Source organism: Lissotriton helveticus, chromosome 9, assembly GCF_964261635.1.
Source record: "Lissotriton helveticus chromosome 9, aLisHel1.1, whole genome shotgun sequence".
In the NCBI taxonomy this organism is placed as follows: domain Eukaryota; kingdom Metazoa; phylum Chordata; class Amphibia; order Caudata; family Salamandridae; genus Lissotriton; species Lissotriton helveticus.
The window spans coordinates 503801456-503820045 of NC_136070.1; the positions used below are offsets into that span (position 1 = coordinate 503801456).

The 18590-nt window shown below is 42.3% G+C and overlaps 1 protein-coding gene across 1 annotated transcript in view; it reads left to right on the plus strand.

Annotated features, from left to right (window-relative positions):
- Window positions 1–18590, plus strand: part of C9H14orf39 (chromosome 9 C14orf39 homolog) — a 1496166-nt gene that overhangs the window by 387723 nt on the left and 1089853 nt on the right. The gene's annotated exons all lie outside the window — the stretch shown is intronic.

Sequence of the window (18590 nt, forward strand, 5' to 3'; positions counted from 1 at the left end):
GTTTTGAGATAAGATTTGTAAGAGATAACTACTGTGATGATTAGAAGGTTAATTATTTTCTAAAACAAAAATGTTACAATCTCGCTGAACTCCTGCGGGATCGTGAGAAGTAGGAAGGAGCAGGTGATGTCTGAATACACTCTGGTATGCATACTTGTTACTGTAGGAAGGATTCTTATTGTAGATGGTGTTTATCAGAGTATGCTATGTACTCCCATCGGTTTGATAAGAGTTGTGATTAGAGTTAAGGCTATTTCCACACCCTACTATGCACACCTATCATCAAAGAAAGGGGTGTTAGTAGGGAAAACAGTACCTGGATGCAGCATACTATGCCCACCTGTAATCCAAGAGAGGGGTCTCAGCAGAGAGGCCAGTCTTTCCACACACCCTACTACGTACACCCGTCATCTGAGAGAGAGGTCTCAAATGGGAGGCCAGTCCATCCACACACCCACTTCACACTCCCATCATCTGAGAGAGAGCTCTGACAGGAGAAATCTGTCGCTCCCCATACAACCTACTACACACATCTGTCATCTGAGAAAGAGAGGCCACCCCATCCATACACCCTACTACGCACACCAGTCATCTGAGAGAGAGGTGTGAAAGGAGCCTAGTTGCTCCTCATACACTCTACTATGCACACATATGTAATCGGAGGGAAAGGTCTTAAAGAAGAGGCCAGTCCTTTGATACACCATACAACTATCATCTGAGGGAGAGGTCTCAAAGAAGAGGCCAGTCCATCCAAACACCCTACTACGAACACCAGTCATTCGAGAAAGAAGTCTCAAATGAGAGGCTAGTCTATCCACACACGCTACTACACATGCCCGTCATTTGAGAGCGAGGTGTGAAAGGAAAGCTATTCCCTCTCCACTCACAGCTAAGCACACCCCTAATATAAGAGAGATGTCTGAAAGGAAAGGCCAGTCCATGCATACACCCTACTAAGCACACCTGTCATCTGAGAGAGAGATTTGACAGGAAAGGTCTGTCACTGCCCATACACACTACTGTGCACACCCATTAACAGAGAGAGAGGTTTCAAAGGAGAGGCCAGTCCCTCACCACTCGCTACTATGCACACCCGTTCTCTGAGGAAGATGCCTCAAAGGGGAGGCCAATTGCTCCCCATGCACCCAACCATGCACACCCATCACCTGAGAGAGAGAGGTCTCAACTAAGAGGCAGTCCATGCACACACCCTAATGAACACCTGCCATCTGAGAGAGGTCTAAAAGGAGAGGCGAGTCTATCCACACACCCTGCAACACACACCAGTCATTTGAGAGAAAAGTATGACAGGAGAGGCCAGTCCCTCCCCACTAACACTACACACACCTTTTCTCTGAGAGAGAGGCCTTGAGGGGGAGGCCAGTCCATCCACACACCCTACTATGCAAACCCGTCATCTGAGAAAGAGGTCTAAAAGGAGAGGGCACTCCCTCCACACACCCTACTACACACACCTGCCATCCGAGAGAGAGGCCTGAAAGGAGAGGCCAACCATTCACACACAGGGTGTTGCCTTTATGTATGTAATTAAGTATTACTTCACATACCAAAAAACATTAGATATTTACAAAACAAAACAAGGTTAACGTAACATTATACTTAGGTGGGATAAAAAGATCTATTTTCGTTTAAAAATAAACTTAGAAATGCACTGAAAAAAACAAAGGTTAAAGGAACGTTATAGTTTTTTTTCCTTAACTTTATTTATGATTTTTTACAGCACCATACATAGCTCTTCAAATTCTCACCTCTGGTGGCTTGGAAAGGTAATTATATAGGAATGTATAAAAGAAATAGTAGCTGATGTTACATAGCAGTGGACATTCCCCAGCATAGAAAGATAGCAACAGAGTAAGAAATTGACATGTATCACCTCAAAATTCATAGTGGTTCAGCATAGTAGACAGTTTTCTTAGCGCGACCTCGTGTTTTGTCTTACCGGCGTTAAGTGCGGGTTAGCGAGGGTGTTTATGAGCATTATTCCTACTCAGTGCAGTTGATTGTGAGTAGGTAGTCCCTCAGTGGTTGCCATATATCTCAGTCTTGAGGTGTGTGATTGGAAAGAAGCATAAAGGTCACTTGTTGGTGCTGCAGTACATTAAACGTTGGATCCATGCTTCTGAGGTGGGCGGGTGTTTGATCCCCCATTGTATGGCTACTTTCCCCTTGGCAAGTATTAGGGCAATTGCTATAAAATGGTGTATTGATTTAGGCAGGTTGTGTTCCTAGCTCGACAGGGCCAGTAAAGGGGAGTGTTCTATGACGGTGTGGGTCATAAGAGAAAGTTTGGCAAAGATTTTGCTCCAGGAAGGGGCAATCTTTTCGCAAGTCCTTGTCATGTGTGCACGGTCTGCTGGCAATGTCATTTTGAGTTGAGTGCATGCGTGACAACTTAGCCGGTGTAACGTACTCTTTTCGTAAAAATGTATAGTGTACCATCTTATAGCAATGGTTGAAGGATATTAAGCATGTCTGCATGCAGCAACTGTGTCCAACCTTATCTGTTAAGGGCTGCCCGAGTTCTGTCTTCCAGGGCGTCCTACGTTTTGAGTCGTGGGCTGGTAATAGGTTCAAGCTAGCCTGGTACAACTTTGAAATTAACTGGTCCCCTTCTAAGTCAGTAATTCTCAATGTTAGTGGTACAAATTCCTCAGGCGCCAATGGGTATGATGGAACCTGGGCTCTGAGTGCTCTTTAGAGCCTCTGTAACACAAAATGGTCCATATACGGTGCGTCCTGGAAATGTGCATCTTCTGTGAGGGCAAAGCAAACATAAGGTCATGATGGACGGAGCTCTGAAACTTTTCAGACACTCACCCCCAGTCACAGATCTGGGTTAAATCCATCATTGTTATTAGCTTGTTCAGACTCAGCCATATGCAAATCAGCCACATGCTAGTTCAGACTCAGCCATATGCAAATCAGTCTTGAACATGTGCCTCATGGGTACAATCCAGCCCAAACTGCCAAGCCAGGTCTTCACTGGACCAGAAACAAGCATCCTGGGACCGGTTTCGGGGTAACAACCCTCATCAGCCAGGCTAGCTTGAATCCAGTGGGAAAGTGAGCAAGGGACCCATGTCTGGACATACCCTACCAACTTAGGAACAAAGCAAACACAAGGTGATGATGGACGGAGTGCTGAAACTTTTCAGACACTCACTCCCAGTCACAGATCTGGGTTGAATCCATCATTCATTTTTTAGCTCACTTCGCCACCCCAGTACAGACCCTGCCATTTGCAAATTAGTCTTGAACCTGTGCTTCATGGGAACAGTCCAGCCTGGACTGCCAAGCCAGGTCTTCACTGGACCTGATACAAGCATCTTGAGACCAGTTTCGGGATTACACCCCTCATCAGCCAGGCTAACTTGAATCCAGTGGCAAAGTGAGCAAGGGACCCACGTCTAGCCATATCCTGCCAAATTGTTTCTAGGAGGCTTGTTTCCAGTCCAGGGAGGACCTGACCTGTCAGCCCGGGCTGAACTGTTCCCATTGGGCACATGGTCATGACTGATTTGCATATGGCTGGATTCAAATTAGAATGGCATGGAGAGCAAAAAACACGATGGATTTAGGTCCAGATCGCTGTACTAGCGTGAATGTATGACATTGTACTACATTCTGTCCATCAATTGTACTTTTATCTTCTGTGAGGGCAAACACATGTCCGTGAGGGAAAAGATCCCCAATTGTGTACAGTGAGTATTTCAGTAGAATGCGTTGAACTAGCTTCTCCTCGGTTATGGACAGCCAGGGGTTAGCAGCCAGAGGCATCAGGTATCTCGGGTGAATACAGGGTTTTTCCACCCAGCAGACGGAGCAGTCTCTGCCAGGCCCAGCTAGTTATAGAGAATGTTTGAAGATTGCTTGGGTCAGCAAGATCAATCTCGGGCTTAGCGTGTGGAATTTGTATGTCTGAAAGGCACAAATGTCTGGCAAAATTGCACTGCGCCACCAGGTAGTACAGGTGCATGTGGGGAACTCAGGCCTCCACTTTCGTATGGGGGTACCAGAGTATCCCACTCTATTCAGGGTTGTCCTCCCCCCCAGGCTTGCCACAGAATTTCGAAAAAAACATTGGTTGATGGGAAGGAAATGTTGTGAAAAAGGCATAAAATTTGGGGCAGTACCACCATTTTGATGATAGCGATACGACCAACTATTCATAAAAGAAGGTGAATCCATCTTTCTACCTGGGCAGTCAATGTATCTACTGCCGGGCCATAGATGAGACGTACAATCTGGTCTCTAACTCTATTGATATGAATTCCCAGGTAGGGGACCAATGTATCGCACCACGTCAAAGGACATTTTTGGCATTTTTGTGTGGTTACTGCAGTCAGGGAAAATATTTCAGACTTGGTCCAGTTTAAATGCATTATAATACCAAGAAAGAACCGGGGGTCTCAAGAGCCACTAGGGTAGCTTGCTGGCTGCGACTCCTCACTGAGTGAGTCAGGACACAAGTTACCTACAAGCCTACAAAAACAGGAAACCAAAGAAAAGAAAAGAGCAAAAGACAAGTGATTACCAGTGAGATCCACATACAGCTTAATGGATTCCCATCAATGTGTCACAATGATCAATCTTCTCATTTGGTCATCCATATGTCGGGATGGTATGCCTCCTGATCATCGAGAGTTATTGCCATACCCATGATATTAGGCTGAATTGGATCAGACCCATAATCACTTTAGACCATAAATGATAGATTATATGAGAATTAAGTGCAGTGCAATAACACAAAAGAGTGGTGAATAAAATAGGGTGAGGAGGCCAAAAACAAAGCACTTTTTATTAGAATATCGGCTCAACCCCTAATTAAAAACAGGAACAGTGCAAAAATGCAGTTTCAACAAATAACTGCAAACGGGCCAACATGTTTCAGCCAGTAGGGACCCAAATCCCACGGCTTTCTTCAGGGCCTCTGTTCTCTAGCTTTGCTACTGCAAAGAAGGTGTATACAAAAGTGAAAACGTATATGTAAAAAAGTTGTTAGTGAACATACAAAAAACGTTAAGAGGTTGGAACAGATACAACCTGCTTTTACACATCCTCCTCGTCAAGGAATGTGGATAGCATCCAGCTTGACCGGGGACTGGACCTCACCTCACCTGGACCAAGCACAGGAAATGGAGGCCCCGCTCTGTCCGTCGTTGCCTCAGACGGAACCTGAGTCATGGGGGAGGCTAAGTTTAAATGCAAACCAGATAGTTTCAATAGCGAGTGATCTCACGAACTATTGGCGCTAGGTTTACAGGTGGATATCGCACAAAGATGATAATCTTGTCAGCATATAGAGGAACAGGAGCGGGCCCGATTTAAAATGTGCCCCCTATGTAGATGGTTCATTTGAAGATGTAGTACAAGTGGGTCCATCATGAAGAACAACAACGAGAGGGGGCACCCTTGTGAAATTGTGAACGGGGACCTTCAGCATGCCATTGATCATAATGTGTGCTCTTGATGTAAACCTACAGGGGAATCCCATCTTATGGAGGGTGGAATGGATAAAGGGCCATTCTAGCGAATGAAACGCTTTTTCAGCATAAATAATGCGGCCACTGCTGGGACCGTCTATGAGATTCTATTGAGTACTGCAAAGCACAAATTAAGTGATGTTGACCTATGTGGGACCAATCCCAACTGTTCTGGTTATATTATTTGTTCCTTAACCTCTTCGGTGCTCATGACGAGTCCAGCTCGTCATGAGTCACAGTGGAGCTGTGGTCATGATGCGCTGGTCTCGTCATAACGGCTCCACGCTGCCCACATGCGATTGATTCCCTGACTGTGCGGGCAAATTAATCAGTGGCCGGGGTTGGGACGAGACCAGCACGTTATGAGCTGGTCTCGTCCCAACCCCATTTGAAGATGTAGCACAAGTGGGTCCATCATAAAGAACAACAACGAGAGGGGGCACCCTTGTGAAATTGTGAACGGGAGCCTTCAGCATGCCGTTGATCATAATGTGTGCTCTTGATGTAAACCTGCAGGGGAATCCCATCTTATGGAGGGTGGCATGGAGAAAGGGCCATTCTAGCAAATGAAACGCTTTTTCAGCCTAAATAATGCGGCCACCGCTGGAACCGTCTGTGAGATTCTATTGAGTACTGCAAAGCACAAATTAAGTGATGGTGACCTGTGTGGGACCAATCCTTCAACAGTGGAGCTGTGCTCATGATGCGCTGGTCTCGTCATAACGGCTCCACTCCGCCCACATGCGATTGATTCCCCGACTGTGTGGGAAAATTAATCAGTGGGTGGGGTTGGGACGAGACCAGCTCGTTATGAGCACAGCTCCACTGTGACTCATGACGAGCTGGTCTCGTCACGAGCACCGCAGCGCCGCGCTCACCCCCCCACCCCCCGCACCGTGGGGGAATTGCCCTTGCAGGGAAGGGGTTAATGTACTACAAACCTAATATAAAACAACAAAATATTTGAAAATGATGTTATTTACAACTACATTAAAAACGATATACAATATCTAAAACGGTGATATTCTTGCCTGCATTATTATGTCCCATGATATTTTTGACAACATAATCTTTTTGACACAATTTTTGTTTCAATTTACATTTTTGAATCGATTATTGTAACCCACTGTTAAAAAGCTACACACCTAACAATAGCCTGTGTTTAGTAGCACATCCGCCTCATTTGAAACTACCCAAACTTAAGGCAATGAGGCAGAAGTGCTGAGCTCTCTACTCCTTCTAGAGGCCACTCCCCTTGCAGATTTCAAATCTTGCTTTCTTTCTCTCTGCCCTCTGGACTTCCACAGTGAGGATAATATACCGCCACTGTCCCTTACATGGGAAAAAGTAACCTTCAGATATTTACGGAACCAAATACATCATGAGGACTCTGTGACCATAAGAGGGAATATTGCTAACGCATTGACGGCAATACAAGAATCAAACACTTTCTGAAAAAAAACACTGTTCTCCACGTTCGTCAGACTAGCACTTTCAAAAAATGGTAATGTTGCAATGCTTTTTATATTTCTTTGCAACTATTGCTTGATGTTTCCTTGAAACTGATTCAAAACTCTAGATTCATTATTGAATAACCACAGGTGAGGAGCTGGTAGATTTAGATGGGCATTACGAAAGGTACAATTATTGGCAGCATAACGAGGAGTAGGGGATACGGACTGCGAAAGTTATGAACTATTTGCAAAATTATAGAATAGTTAACCAGATAGTTTGTGAACTCACCTGTGGAGGAATCTTACTACCTAAAGGGATCTACAAGATTTGCGTTTCTTACAAAAACATGGTTCAATGCATGTAGACTACTTAGTAACTGCGGCCAATTCAATACAGGACACATAAAGGATAGGAAGCTGTAGTATGTCACTTTAAGATGTATGTAATTTTGGATGGAATCTTTGTTAGTATCTAGAATTGTTTATGTGTGTGTGGATGGAACATTCTCTGGGAACTGTTACTTGAGAAAGCACCTGTCTGCTGTACAACTTATTCTCCTGTGCTGGGGTTTTAATAAAGAACAAATCAACAAGAAGTTTACCAGAGTATTTGTGTTGCTACAGAAGCACAAGAACAACTATATTGGGCATCATCTTTTCTCCACTAGCAGAGAAAACATCTTGACAAACGAAAACAAATAAACACACATGAACTGGGAACCGAACAACAGGGCATATGTAACTCAAACTCGCGCCATGCATGTGACCAGACACCATAGAACATTCAAAACATCTAGGCTATAAAAGGTTGAAGGCGCATACTAAAAACATGAGTACAAACTAGAAGTAATCCTTAGAGATCACATAACACCGCACAAAACCAATAGGACAGGATAGAATGAGCAGTCACACATATGTTGGAAAGTCTCACTGCTAGGATGAAATTAGTTTAAAACGTTGCTAGAATTGTACAATTTACAAGATAATGTGTTTCAAGATACAGTCATAACTGAATGTCACAACTGTACATATCATATTTTTAAAATCAACAAATATATTTCAAAAAGAGATATCTGACAGCTACATTTTTCGAACTTCATTTGTTTTCCCCTTTTTAAAAATTGTCACTGTTTAATATTTCTTTATTTGTTTTATAGTACATAACCATATGGTTTGTAAGTGATTTTCAATTAGGCATAACACAGGTTTCAAGCAATCATAATATGCTACAACGTCATATAAGAGATATGCAAATAAATGAAAAGGGCAAAAAAACAGGACTAGTAAATCAAACAATAAACAATTGTACGTCTTTAACTTTGGAAATAGCCAACAGGTACCCCAGGCACCATATCAAGGTGATGCATGCACTCATTATGTTGGAGTAAACGACTTCATTCAGTTACTGACAGGCAGCCTATATTCAGGAGCTTAGATTTAGTTTTTTTTACTAATGAAATAGTTGTCTGCAGCATGACTCATCTGTGTGCTGTGCAGCCACTGTCTTGAAACCTGCAAATGGTCCTTAAACAAAAACCGGTTTGTAAGACAGGACAGGACAGTAGAGTCAACATGGAGAGTCATCAGATTTTGGTGTGAGTCAACAGTATCGTATTGTAAAAGGTGAATGCAGTACCCCGTTCCACTGCTGCATCGTGGCTGTCTCATTTTCTGCATTTTGAAGATCAAGAATGACACCAGCTCATTGCAATTTCCTGTTTGGGCAGCACTAATGCCATGCATTAGAATTTACTATGTGATTAGCCAACTGTAGGCTATGCCATTGGCCCCAGTAAAAAAGTTTCACATTATCCTAGGTTGTTTTTGCCCATAAAGGATGTCAGAGCATTGGTTAGCTCTCTCAGTACACCGCAAATGTATGGCAATTCCATATCGTATTAAATAAACCTGTTACTGCTTGTCTGCCCTGGAGCAGGTTTCCCAGATGCCAGGGATTCTTACTGTGTAGGCCTTTATGTGTGAGGTAGGTACATTGACAGTAGATGAGTTGCAGAAGCTTCTTTATCCAAATCGGAATCCCACTTCACCTTTAACCCCCCACCACCACCGCCCCCCCCACCACACACACACACACTTGTTCAGGCTGTGTCCAGCTACGTGACTAAGTTTTACCCCCTCCCAACAAGAAAGTGGTACAGTGTGTTCCTGGCTGCATGTTCGTTGAACAACACCGATCAGCAGCATTTAAGTCGATCAGCACCACTTGAGTCAGGAATCATCATTCATCATTTACGAAAGCATAATTCTCGATTAGGTCAGAAAAATCTTGTTGTGTTTCCCCTTCAAATAAATGACCAGTAGTCGTGACATCCTGTGTTATTCCAGGCAGCCGAATGTACATTCTGCTTGGCATCACAAAACGTTTGAAGGCACTCATTTAGGGCGAGTATGCAGTCGTTGTAACTGTCTTCTCGAGCCATTACATCCAACAGTATTTCTCCACATGTAGTAGTTTGTGACATGAGGTTTCTGGACTGTTGTTTTGTCCCAGTGGTTCTGCAAAGTCTAATTGCCCAACAATTTCTGTAAGTAACTTGGTTCAGTAGAGCAACTTGGTGCGATGTTGTTTGCCACCCATCGGAGTTGAGTGGCTAAATGATATGCTTTAAAGTCTGTGGCACTGAATCCATCTTCTGAAATCAAAAGCTGTTAATTGTTTAGTGCTATTCTGCATCTGCTATCAGATCAACCAGCATTGTGTATAGTTCCCGAATTCGAAAGGCTGTAAATTAAGAACACAGCTGTTGGGCCTTTTGATCATGGCTGATTTGCCAGAAGAAAGAGGATCTCTTGCCCGTAGTCACAGTGTCACTCGCAGAGTAGGAATTTCCAAAAAGGGGACAAGTGTTTCAAAGATGCATCACAGGTGGAAGAAAAATTGGAAGCCAAAAAAACCCACCCAGAATGCACTGAAAGCAATAATAGAATGCATGGAGATTAATTGTGAAGGGGCAGACACTCAGCCACCCTAAATAGAGTTGCAGAACGAGCATCAGTTCCAAACTGGAAAATAAAGCAGGGAGACTGATTTAGCAGACGGACAAAAGGGAAAACAATTACTGGGACAGAAATGCAGAAAAGGGACAGATGAACCTGCAGACAAAACTATACTGGAGCATTTACAATACATCATGAACCAGAATCAATCTCTTTACATAATGACTGGTGGGAAATAAGATTGAATGAAACAGAAAGTGACCAACAGGAAGTAAAACAAAAGCTTACATGATGTACAGGGTAGTATACATGTTGAACACGTTGGATATTTGCTGTCATGAGTCAAGGTCTGTGTCTAGCCCCGTATGCCTTCTTGCAGGATTAAGCACGGAGGCCATTTTGTACCATGCACATGACAGCTAAGTCCCAGGGATGGAGGAAGCCCCTGCAGAGAGGCTGGATAATTAATGGAAAACACGTGGCAGCACGGGGAACTCCAGGGAGTTGGACCTTTCCCACCTAGGGAGCCTGGTACATGATTGTGCCACAATACAACACTCTCTCTAGCCAGATAAAACAACAGTGAAAGGGATGTGAAGCAAAGCAGACGACAACACCCAGGTAAGAGCATCTCCATCTCAGATCTGGCCGTCTTTGACATGGCGGCACAACAACCCTACAATAAAAAAAGAGCATTGCTACCTTGCTTACCAACTCGGCCCAAAGGTATCACAGCGTTTCATTCAAGCACCAATTGCATTACAGAGGGACACATTCTTTTTTTTTTGGTTAGGCATGGGGAGATTGAGTGATTTGCCCAGGAACACAGGATGTTGAGTGACGCAGTGACTCAAACCTAGTTACCAAGCATCGAGGTCGACTGCTCTAGTGGTTAGACCACATCCTCCCCTTGATTAAGTACGTTTCTTCCATAAGGATTACAGATCTCAAACTGTTTTCAAGATACTCTTATTTACATCATCTTATGATGTATTGGACACCTCAGTACCTGTCTCTTAATTTTACCCCCAAATTATCGGCGTGCAATTGACCAGTCAGTAAATCATTCTTCAAAGGAGAAGGGTGTTGCTTTTATTCAACCATAGACACGCTATGGTCCTGACTTGTTTAATTTGGAAACCATCTCGTCCAGCTGTCTCTGTGTCCCTCAAATACAGTAATATGTTAGCTCCATAGAGGGAGCTAATGCTTTGCTCACCATATAGGTGTATTCCCATGCTTGTCTCCAAAACGTCTGTGGAAATGCTCTGAAAGTACTAGCCACCAGAGTCTGCTTTATAAGACTTTTAACGTAAGGCCCCTGGCCTAGGCAAGCCGAAGCACACAAAACAAACGAGGATGGCAGGACCTCTGAGCCAAGCCAAAAGGCTCCCCTTTGAGTTTTGGTGGGAAGGGATTAGGCAGCTGTGTCTGTTGGGGGTGGGGCTGCACATCCAAGGCAAAGGTGTTTTTATAGACCAATTCAAGTTGCCTTGTTAATGTACGGGAATGCTGTGCAGGAGGATTGAGACAGAAGGGGAATGATTATGTGGCATCCTAAGATTGCAATGTAAGTGAACTAGCCTGCACACCTTGCCAGTTTAAACTTGCTCTTCCAAATGTAAATAAAAGTTACATGAGTATGGGAGCTTCCCAGTTACGAATTGTGCCCACAATACCTTGTCTAACAGCCCTGTAAGGACCTGGTCCAACCCAGGTCAGACTGGGAGCTCAACCTGAGTCCAATAAGGTTTCACAATTGTAGTACTGAATTCATCTTAACTTGTCCCAAATTAAACATGCAATTTGCTATGAGACGATTCTGATTGAAAATATTGGTTTTTTACTAATACGTAAGTCTTGAACAGATTCAAAATTGTACATATGAAATCATAAACTTTTTCTTAATACATTGTTATCTCACACATGTATAAGTCATGGCGCTTTACAAAAATCACATGTATACATAATACATATCAAAACATATCCCAATGCATTTCGGGTCACTTATGGACCCTTCTTCAGGGGATGGTCATTTCCAATCGGTACTGGTCCTTGATATTCAATTAATGTTCTGTTTATAAGCACTTTAATGCTATTTTCAGGCACTGTGAAAATAATAATAGCCATAACGAAAATGTAAGTGTGAGCGTAAGAAATGTGTACAAAGCCAATATTTAAATGATTTACCGTAACTACGCAAGATTCTATGGTGTTTGGAAAAGCCTACTACCACAGGTGAATTCTCTCAACCCCCTAACGTTAAATAAAATGAACCTTCACCAAACACTAAGTGATTACCACCTTCAAACCACGTGAATCTCATGCTCGAATGTGTGGAGAATTGCGGCTTACCCAACGTGCATAAACTGCAGTTGGTTGTCTCAAGGACCCATAGGAATCGTCCGGTTCTAAAAAAACATGTGTAAATGTGTTAATCAACAACTGCTATGGGAGACAAAACGCAACTCGTGCGCAATCAGTTAACAAAAATGTACTAGCTTACCAAAGACGAGTGTTGCAAACAAAGTTCGATTCTTCCCGCAGGCAGCGGTTTACCAAAGACAAATGGCTAAAATCCCTGAAATATAAGGTAACGAATGTATCAGTCACCCGCCTGTGCTTTACCCGTTTCCTAAAAGCTCCGTGAAGCGGAGAACGCTTAGACGACTCCTACCTCCGTTGTGGTGGCGTGCTCTGACCCTCGACCTCAGACTTCTTCCGGCAACAACATCCGGTCCGTCCTCAACTCAATTATGTAGTGTTGCGCGGTGTACCTGTGCCTATCTCCATTGGGTAATCCCCTGTCCGTAACTCAATGCCTTGGTCTTAAAGTGCACGTCACTTACTCGGGGCCGTGAACATTCTCGGAAAGTACATCGGGGAATGCATCTGATGGTACTTATCTATAGTGCAACGTGTTGCGTAACGTGTTATAAACGAAGCTATACTGTGAAAGTGACATAGTAATCATATGAAGTGAGTCTCATGGTGGATAACAAGAAATGTGAACAAATAACAATTCAAAACCAAAAAAAGACTTAGTGAAAAGTCAAAACAGTGAACAGTGAAACGTAAACAGACTCAATAAAAAATAATACAATACACAATCCTACCAGTGATATTCAAGCAACACACATAAGGTCATTTCTCCCACTAATTGCTATGATACCTACATGTAAACTTCAGCATAAATGATTACAAGTTTTACAAGACAATCAAGAGCATATTCACATAGGAACGGTCTGACAATAGAGAACATATTTACATTATAACAGTGCATGCTAAATCAGATCATGTTCATGGGGCCATATTAATAATTCATCAGATCTTCAGATCATAAAAAGCATAACATTTCATATTGGTCATTGAGCCCCCCCGGTGTGAGGGTGCCTAATTTCTTAATCCAGAAAGTTTCTCTACGGGACAGTGCCACGTTATGATCTGTACCTGAGTGTTTTTCTACCACTTCTAATACTGTGTATCTCAGTTGTGGTATGGTGTGTGATGTATTGATCCAATGTGTCGCTAAGCTCGAAGTAGTAGATTTGTTGCGAATCGTGCTTTTATGCTCTATAATTCGAGTCTTGATTTTTCTGGATGTGCGACCCACATATGTGAGTCCACATGGACACTGTATGGCGTAAATGACCCCTGTAGAGTTGCAATCAGCATTAAATTTCAAACTAATGTCTTTACCAGTTTGTGGATGTGGAAAGGTCTTGCTCACTATTGTGTTGTTGCACTGTCCACAATTATAACACTTTCTCATCCCTTTAAAAGTGGTCTCCTGGTTTCTGCGAGGTTTTTTGAGTATCTCCCTTATGTTCTTAGCACGAGTATGTGCTATGATAGGAAAGTTTTTGAATATGTGAACGAAATCTGGTTCGTTCGCGATCATTTCCCACCGCTTTTTCAATATTTGTTTGAGCCTATGGGACTGGGTGGAATGTTTCATGACAAAAACTATACGTTCATTTGGTGACTTCTCTGTTTTTTTAACAAATTTTCACGATCTTTTTGTCGTACTCGTTGTTCCGCGTCTTCTAGCACCTTTTTGGGGTAACCTCTCTCAGTGTACCTCTCCAATTGTTTTTTGATTGAAGTTTCACATTCAACTGTGTCCGATGAGATTCTTTTGATACGCATAAGTTGTGATGTAGGCAGATGGTTCTTCAGGTTTCTCGGGTGTGCGCTGGTGTAGTGCAACGCGTTATTAACATCCGTGGGTTTGCGGTAGACAGTAGTTGAAATGCCTTGAGACGTTTTTTGTATTTCTATATCCAAGAAATGTATCCTTTGGTCTTGAATATCATAAGTGAATTTGATTCGTGGGTTGCATTCGTTCAGTTCTTGAATTCTTTCAACTAGTTCTTTCTTAGTTCCGCGCCAGAAAACCAAAATGTCGTCGATATACCTTAGAAATAGTATTAGGTTGTCCGTCCATCTGGTGTTTGTGAGTATGTGCTGTTGTTCAAAATGTGCCATGAATGTGTTTGCATAAGCTGGGGCTCCTGCAAAGCCCATTGATGTACCCGTTTTCTGCAGAAAAAAATTGAGATTGCCAGCTGAAATAACTGTGAAATAGTGAAAAGTGTAACAATTCTAGTAAAAAAACACACAGTTGTTGGTCTAAATTCGATTGTAACAGTCTCCATTCAATGGCTTCTAGGCCTTCCATATGGGCTATCGACGTATAAAGTGCCACCACGTCTATGGTGCACAGTATTGTCCTATCGTCAATGAGATCGTTTACTTCTGATAATTTTATCAAACAATCTGTGGTGTCTTTCAAATATGTTCCCCATGATTGTACAAGGGGCTGCAAATAATGATCAACAAAACGTCCAACTGGTTCATGTATGGATCCACATCCAGCTACAATGGGTCGAAACGGCGGGTCCTCCAAGCTCTTATGAATTTTTGGCAGCATGTATATATGTGGCACTTGCGGTACAGTAGTTTTCAGGTATCTAGCAGTGTTAGTGTTAATGGTACCAGCGTTTTCTGCTTTGGCTATGATTTCATCTAAAAATGCACTGAACTCCTGAGTGGGATCCTGTTCGAGTTGAATGTACGTGGCTGCGTCATGCACATGCTCCTCTACCTTTTGATCATAAAAGGTAGTGTCCATAATAACAAGTGCTCCTCCCTTGTCCGCTGGTTGAAAAGTGATGGACGTGTCCTGTCTTAAATTGTTCAAAATGCGTTTTTCACTTTTGGAAAGATTGGGGTTCTTGGGTGTTTCATACTTAATGGATTCTAAGTCCTTTTTCACAAGAATCTCAAAATTATCCAGTATTTTATGCGAGATGGGGGACATGAACTTACTTTTGGGCTTGAATGTTTCTCTGGGTCGCTGTGACCCATTTGATGTTGTAGTGGAAAAGAACCATTTAAGTCTTAATTTTCGTAAAAATTTAAACAAGGCTATTTCCGTTTCCAAACCATTCGATACATAGGTGGGAACAAAGGAGGTCCCTTTGTTTAGAATGTTCAGTTCCTCCGGTGACAATTGACTACTCGAAATGTTCACCACTAAGTTACTTTTTTCGTGACCACTCTCTGCGGTCGTCCTCCTTCTGGAACTTTTTTTACTACTTTGTCCCCTCCTGATCCGTTTGTTCTTGCTTCTGTTGTTAGGTCGGGTGGGTGGGTTGCTGCTTGTCCTTCCGCTAAAAAAGAAGGTTTCACACCTCTTAATGACCCTGATGCTGTTGGTTCTTGAGACTCTGTGCTCACAACAGGAGCTGGAGCCCTTTGTAGTGATAAGTCTTCATCCTGTACTATGCTTTCCTCTGATGATGTTTGTTTAGGAATCGGCCTACTTGTAAATCTTCTTTGTGCATAGGCTTCCGCCCATGTATAGACTTCGTCTAATTTATAATCGATCGTATCCCTACGAAACTTTCGTATTTTACGATCATGCACCTCTTTCGCGTGGGTATCCATCTTCGATTAATGTCCTCCAAGGTTTTAGTCCAGTCCTCTGTTGGTATGATTCTGGTTAGTTCCTGTTGCAAATTATAAATATCCTCCTTCAAATCATTCAAAATCTGTGACAATTCCTCAATAATCAAAAGGATAAGGTCGAGTGAACACTTATTGAGAATAGCCTGCCATTTAATCATGAAAGCCTTGTTAAATTTGAACAGCATCGGTTTGAGTGCAATTCGAAGACCTCTCGGTATCCTCTTGACCTTGTGATATTCAATAAGTGTTGTCGCATGCAACCGTTGGTTAACCTCTTTGCGCATGATATATTCTAGTTGCTTCAACATCTGTGCAGTGGTGCCTTTAGAAGTACTAAAAGTGCGAACCTGTTCTATTAGTGAATATATGGATGCTGCCTCTTCTGTTCCATATGCTTTAATTTCTGCCTGATTCAGTGTAAGGTTTGAGATTTCTTTAAAGGACGCCATTTCTCAATGATTATGTGGGTGCTGGTCTAGCAAATGGGCCGTGGTAAAACTGCAATGTAAGTGAACTAGCCTGCACACCTTGCCAGTTTAAACTTGCTCTTCCAAATGTAAATAAAAGTTACATGAGTATGGGAGCTTCCCAGTTACGAATTGTGCCCACAATACCTTGTCTAACAGCCCTGTAAGGACCTGGTCCAACCCAGGTCAGACTGGGAGCTCAACCTGAGTCCAATAAGGTTTCACAATTGTAGTACTGAATTCATCTTAACTTGTCCCAAATTAAACATGCAATTTGCTATGAGACGATTCTGATTGAAAATATTGGTTTTTTACTAATACGTAAGTCTTGAACAGATTCAAAATTGTACATATGAAATCATAAACTTTTTCTTAATACATTGTTATCTCACACATGTATAAGTCATGGCGCTTTACAAAAATCACATGTATACATAATACATATCAAAACATATCCCAATGCATTTCGGGTCACTTATGGACCCTTCTTCAGGGATGATCATTTCCAATCGATACTGGTCCTTGATATTCAATTAATGTTCTGTTTATAAGCACTTTAATGCTATTTTCAGGCACTGTGAAAATAATAATAGCCATAACTAAAATGTAAGTGTGAGCGTAAGAAATGTGAACAAAGCCAATATTTAAATGATTTACTGTAACTACGCAAGATTCTATGGTGTTTGGAAAAGCCTACTACCACAGGTGAATTCTCTCAACCCCCTAACGTTAAATAAAATGAACCTTCACCAAACACTAAGTGATTACCACCTTCAAACCACGTGAATCTCATGCTCGAATGTGTGGAGAATTGCGGCTTACCCAACGTGCATAAACTGCAGTTGGTTGTCTCAAGGACCCATAGGAATCGTCCGGTTCTAAAAAAACATGTGTAAATGTGTTAATCAACAACTGCTATGGGAGACAAAACGCAACTCGTGCGCAATCAGTTAACAAAAATGTACTAGCTTACCAAAGACGAGTGTTGCAAACAAAGTTCGATTCTTCCCGCAGGCAGCGGTTTACCAAAGACAAATGGCCAAAATCCCTGAAATATAAGGTAACGAATGTATCAGTCACCCGCCTGTGCTTTACCCGTTTCCTAAAAGCTCCGTGAAGCGGAGAACGCTTAGACGACTCCTACCTCCGTTGTGGTGGCGTGCTCTGACCCTCGACCTCAGACTTCTTCCAGCAACAACATCCGGTCCGTCTTCAACTCAATTATGTAGTGTTGCGCGGTGTACCTGTGCCTATCTCCATTGGGTAATCCCCTGTCCGTAACTCAATGCCTTGGTCTTAAAGTGCACGTCACTTACTCGGGCCGTGAACATTCTCGGAAAGTACATCGGGGAATGCATCTGATGGTACTTATCTATAGTGCAACGTGTTGCGTAACGTGTTATAAACTAAGCTATACTGTGAAAGTGACATAGTAATCATATGAAGTGAGTCTCATGGTGGATAACAAGAAATGTGAACAAATAACAATTCAAAACCAAAAAAAGACTTAGTGAAAAGTCAAAACAGTGAACAGTGAAACGTAAACAGACTCAATAAAAAATAATACAATACACAATCCTACCAGTGATATTCAAGCAACACACATAAGGTCATTTCTCCTCCCACTAATTGCTATGATACCTACATGTAAACTTCAGCATAAATGATTACAAGTTTTACAAGACAATCAAGAGCATATTCACATAGGAACGGTCTGACAATAGAGAACATATTTACATTATAACAGTGCATGCTAAATCAGATCATGTTCATGGGGCCATATTAATAATTCATCAGATCTTAGACCAACAACTGTGTGTTTTTTTACTAGAATTGTTACACTTTTCACTATTTCACAGTTATTTCAGCTGGCAATCTCAATTTTTTCTGCAGAAAACGGGTACATCAATGGGCTTTGCAGGAGCCCCAGCTTATGCAAACACATTCATGGCACATTTTGAACAACAGCACATACTCACAAACACCAGATGGACGGACAACCTGATACTATTTCTAAGGTATATCGACGACATTTTGGTTTTCTGGCGCGGAACTAAGCAAGAACTAGTTGAAAGAATTCAAGAACTGAACGAATGCAACCCACGAATCAAATTCACTTATGATATTCAAGACCAAAGGATACATTTCTTGGATATAGAAATACAAAAAACGTCTCAAGGCATTTCAACTACTGTCTACCGCAAACCCACGGATGTTAATAACGCGTTGCACTA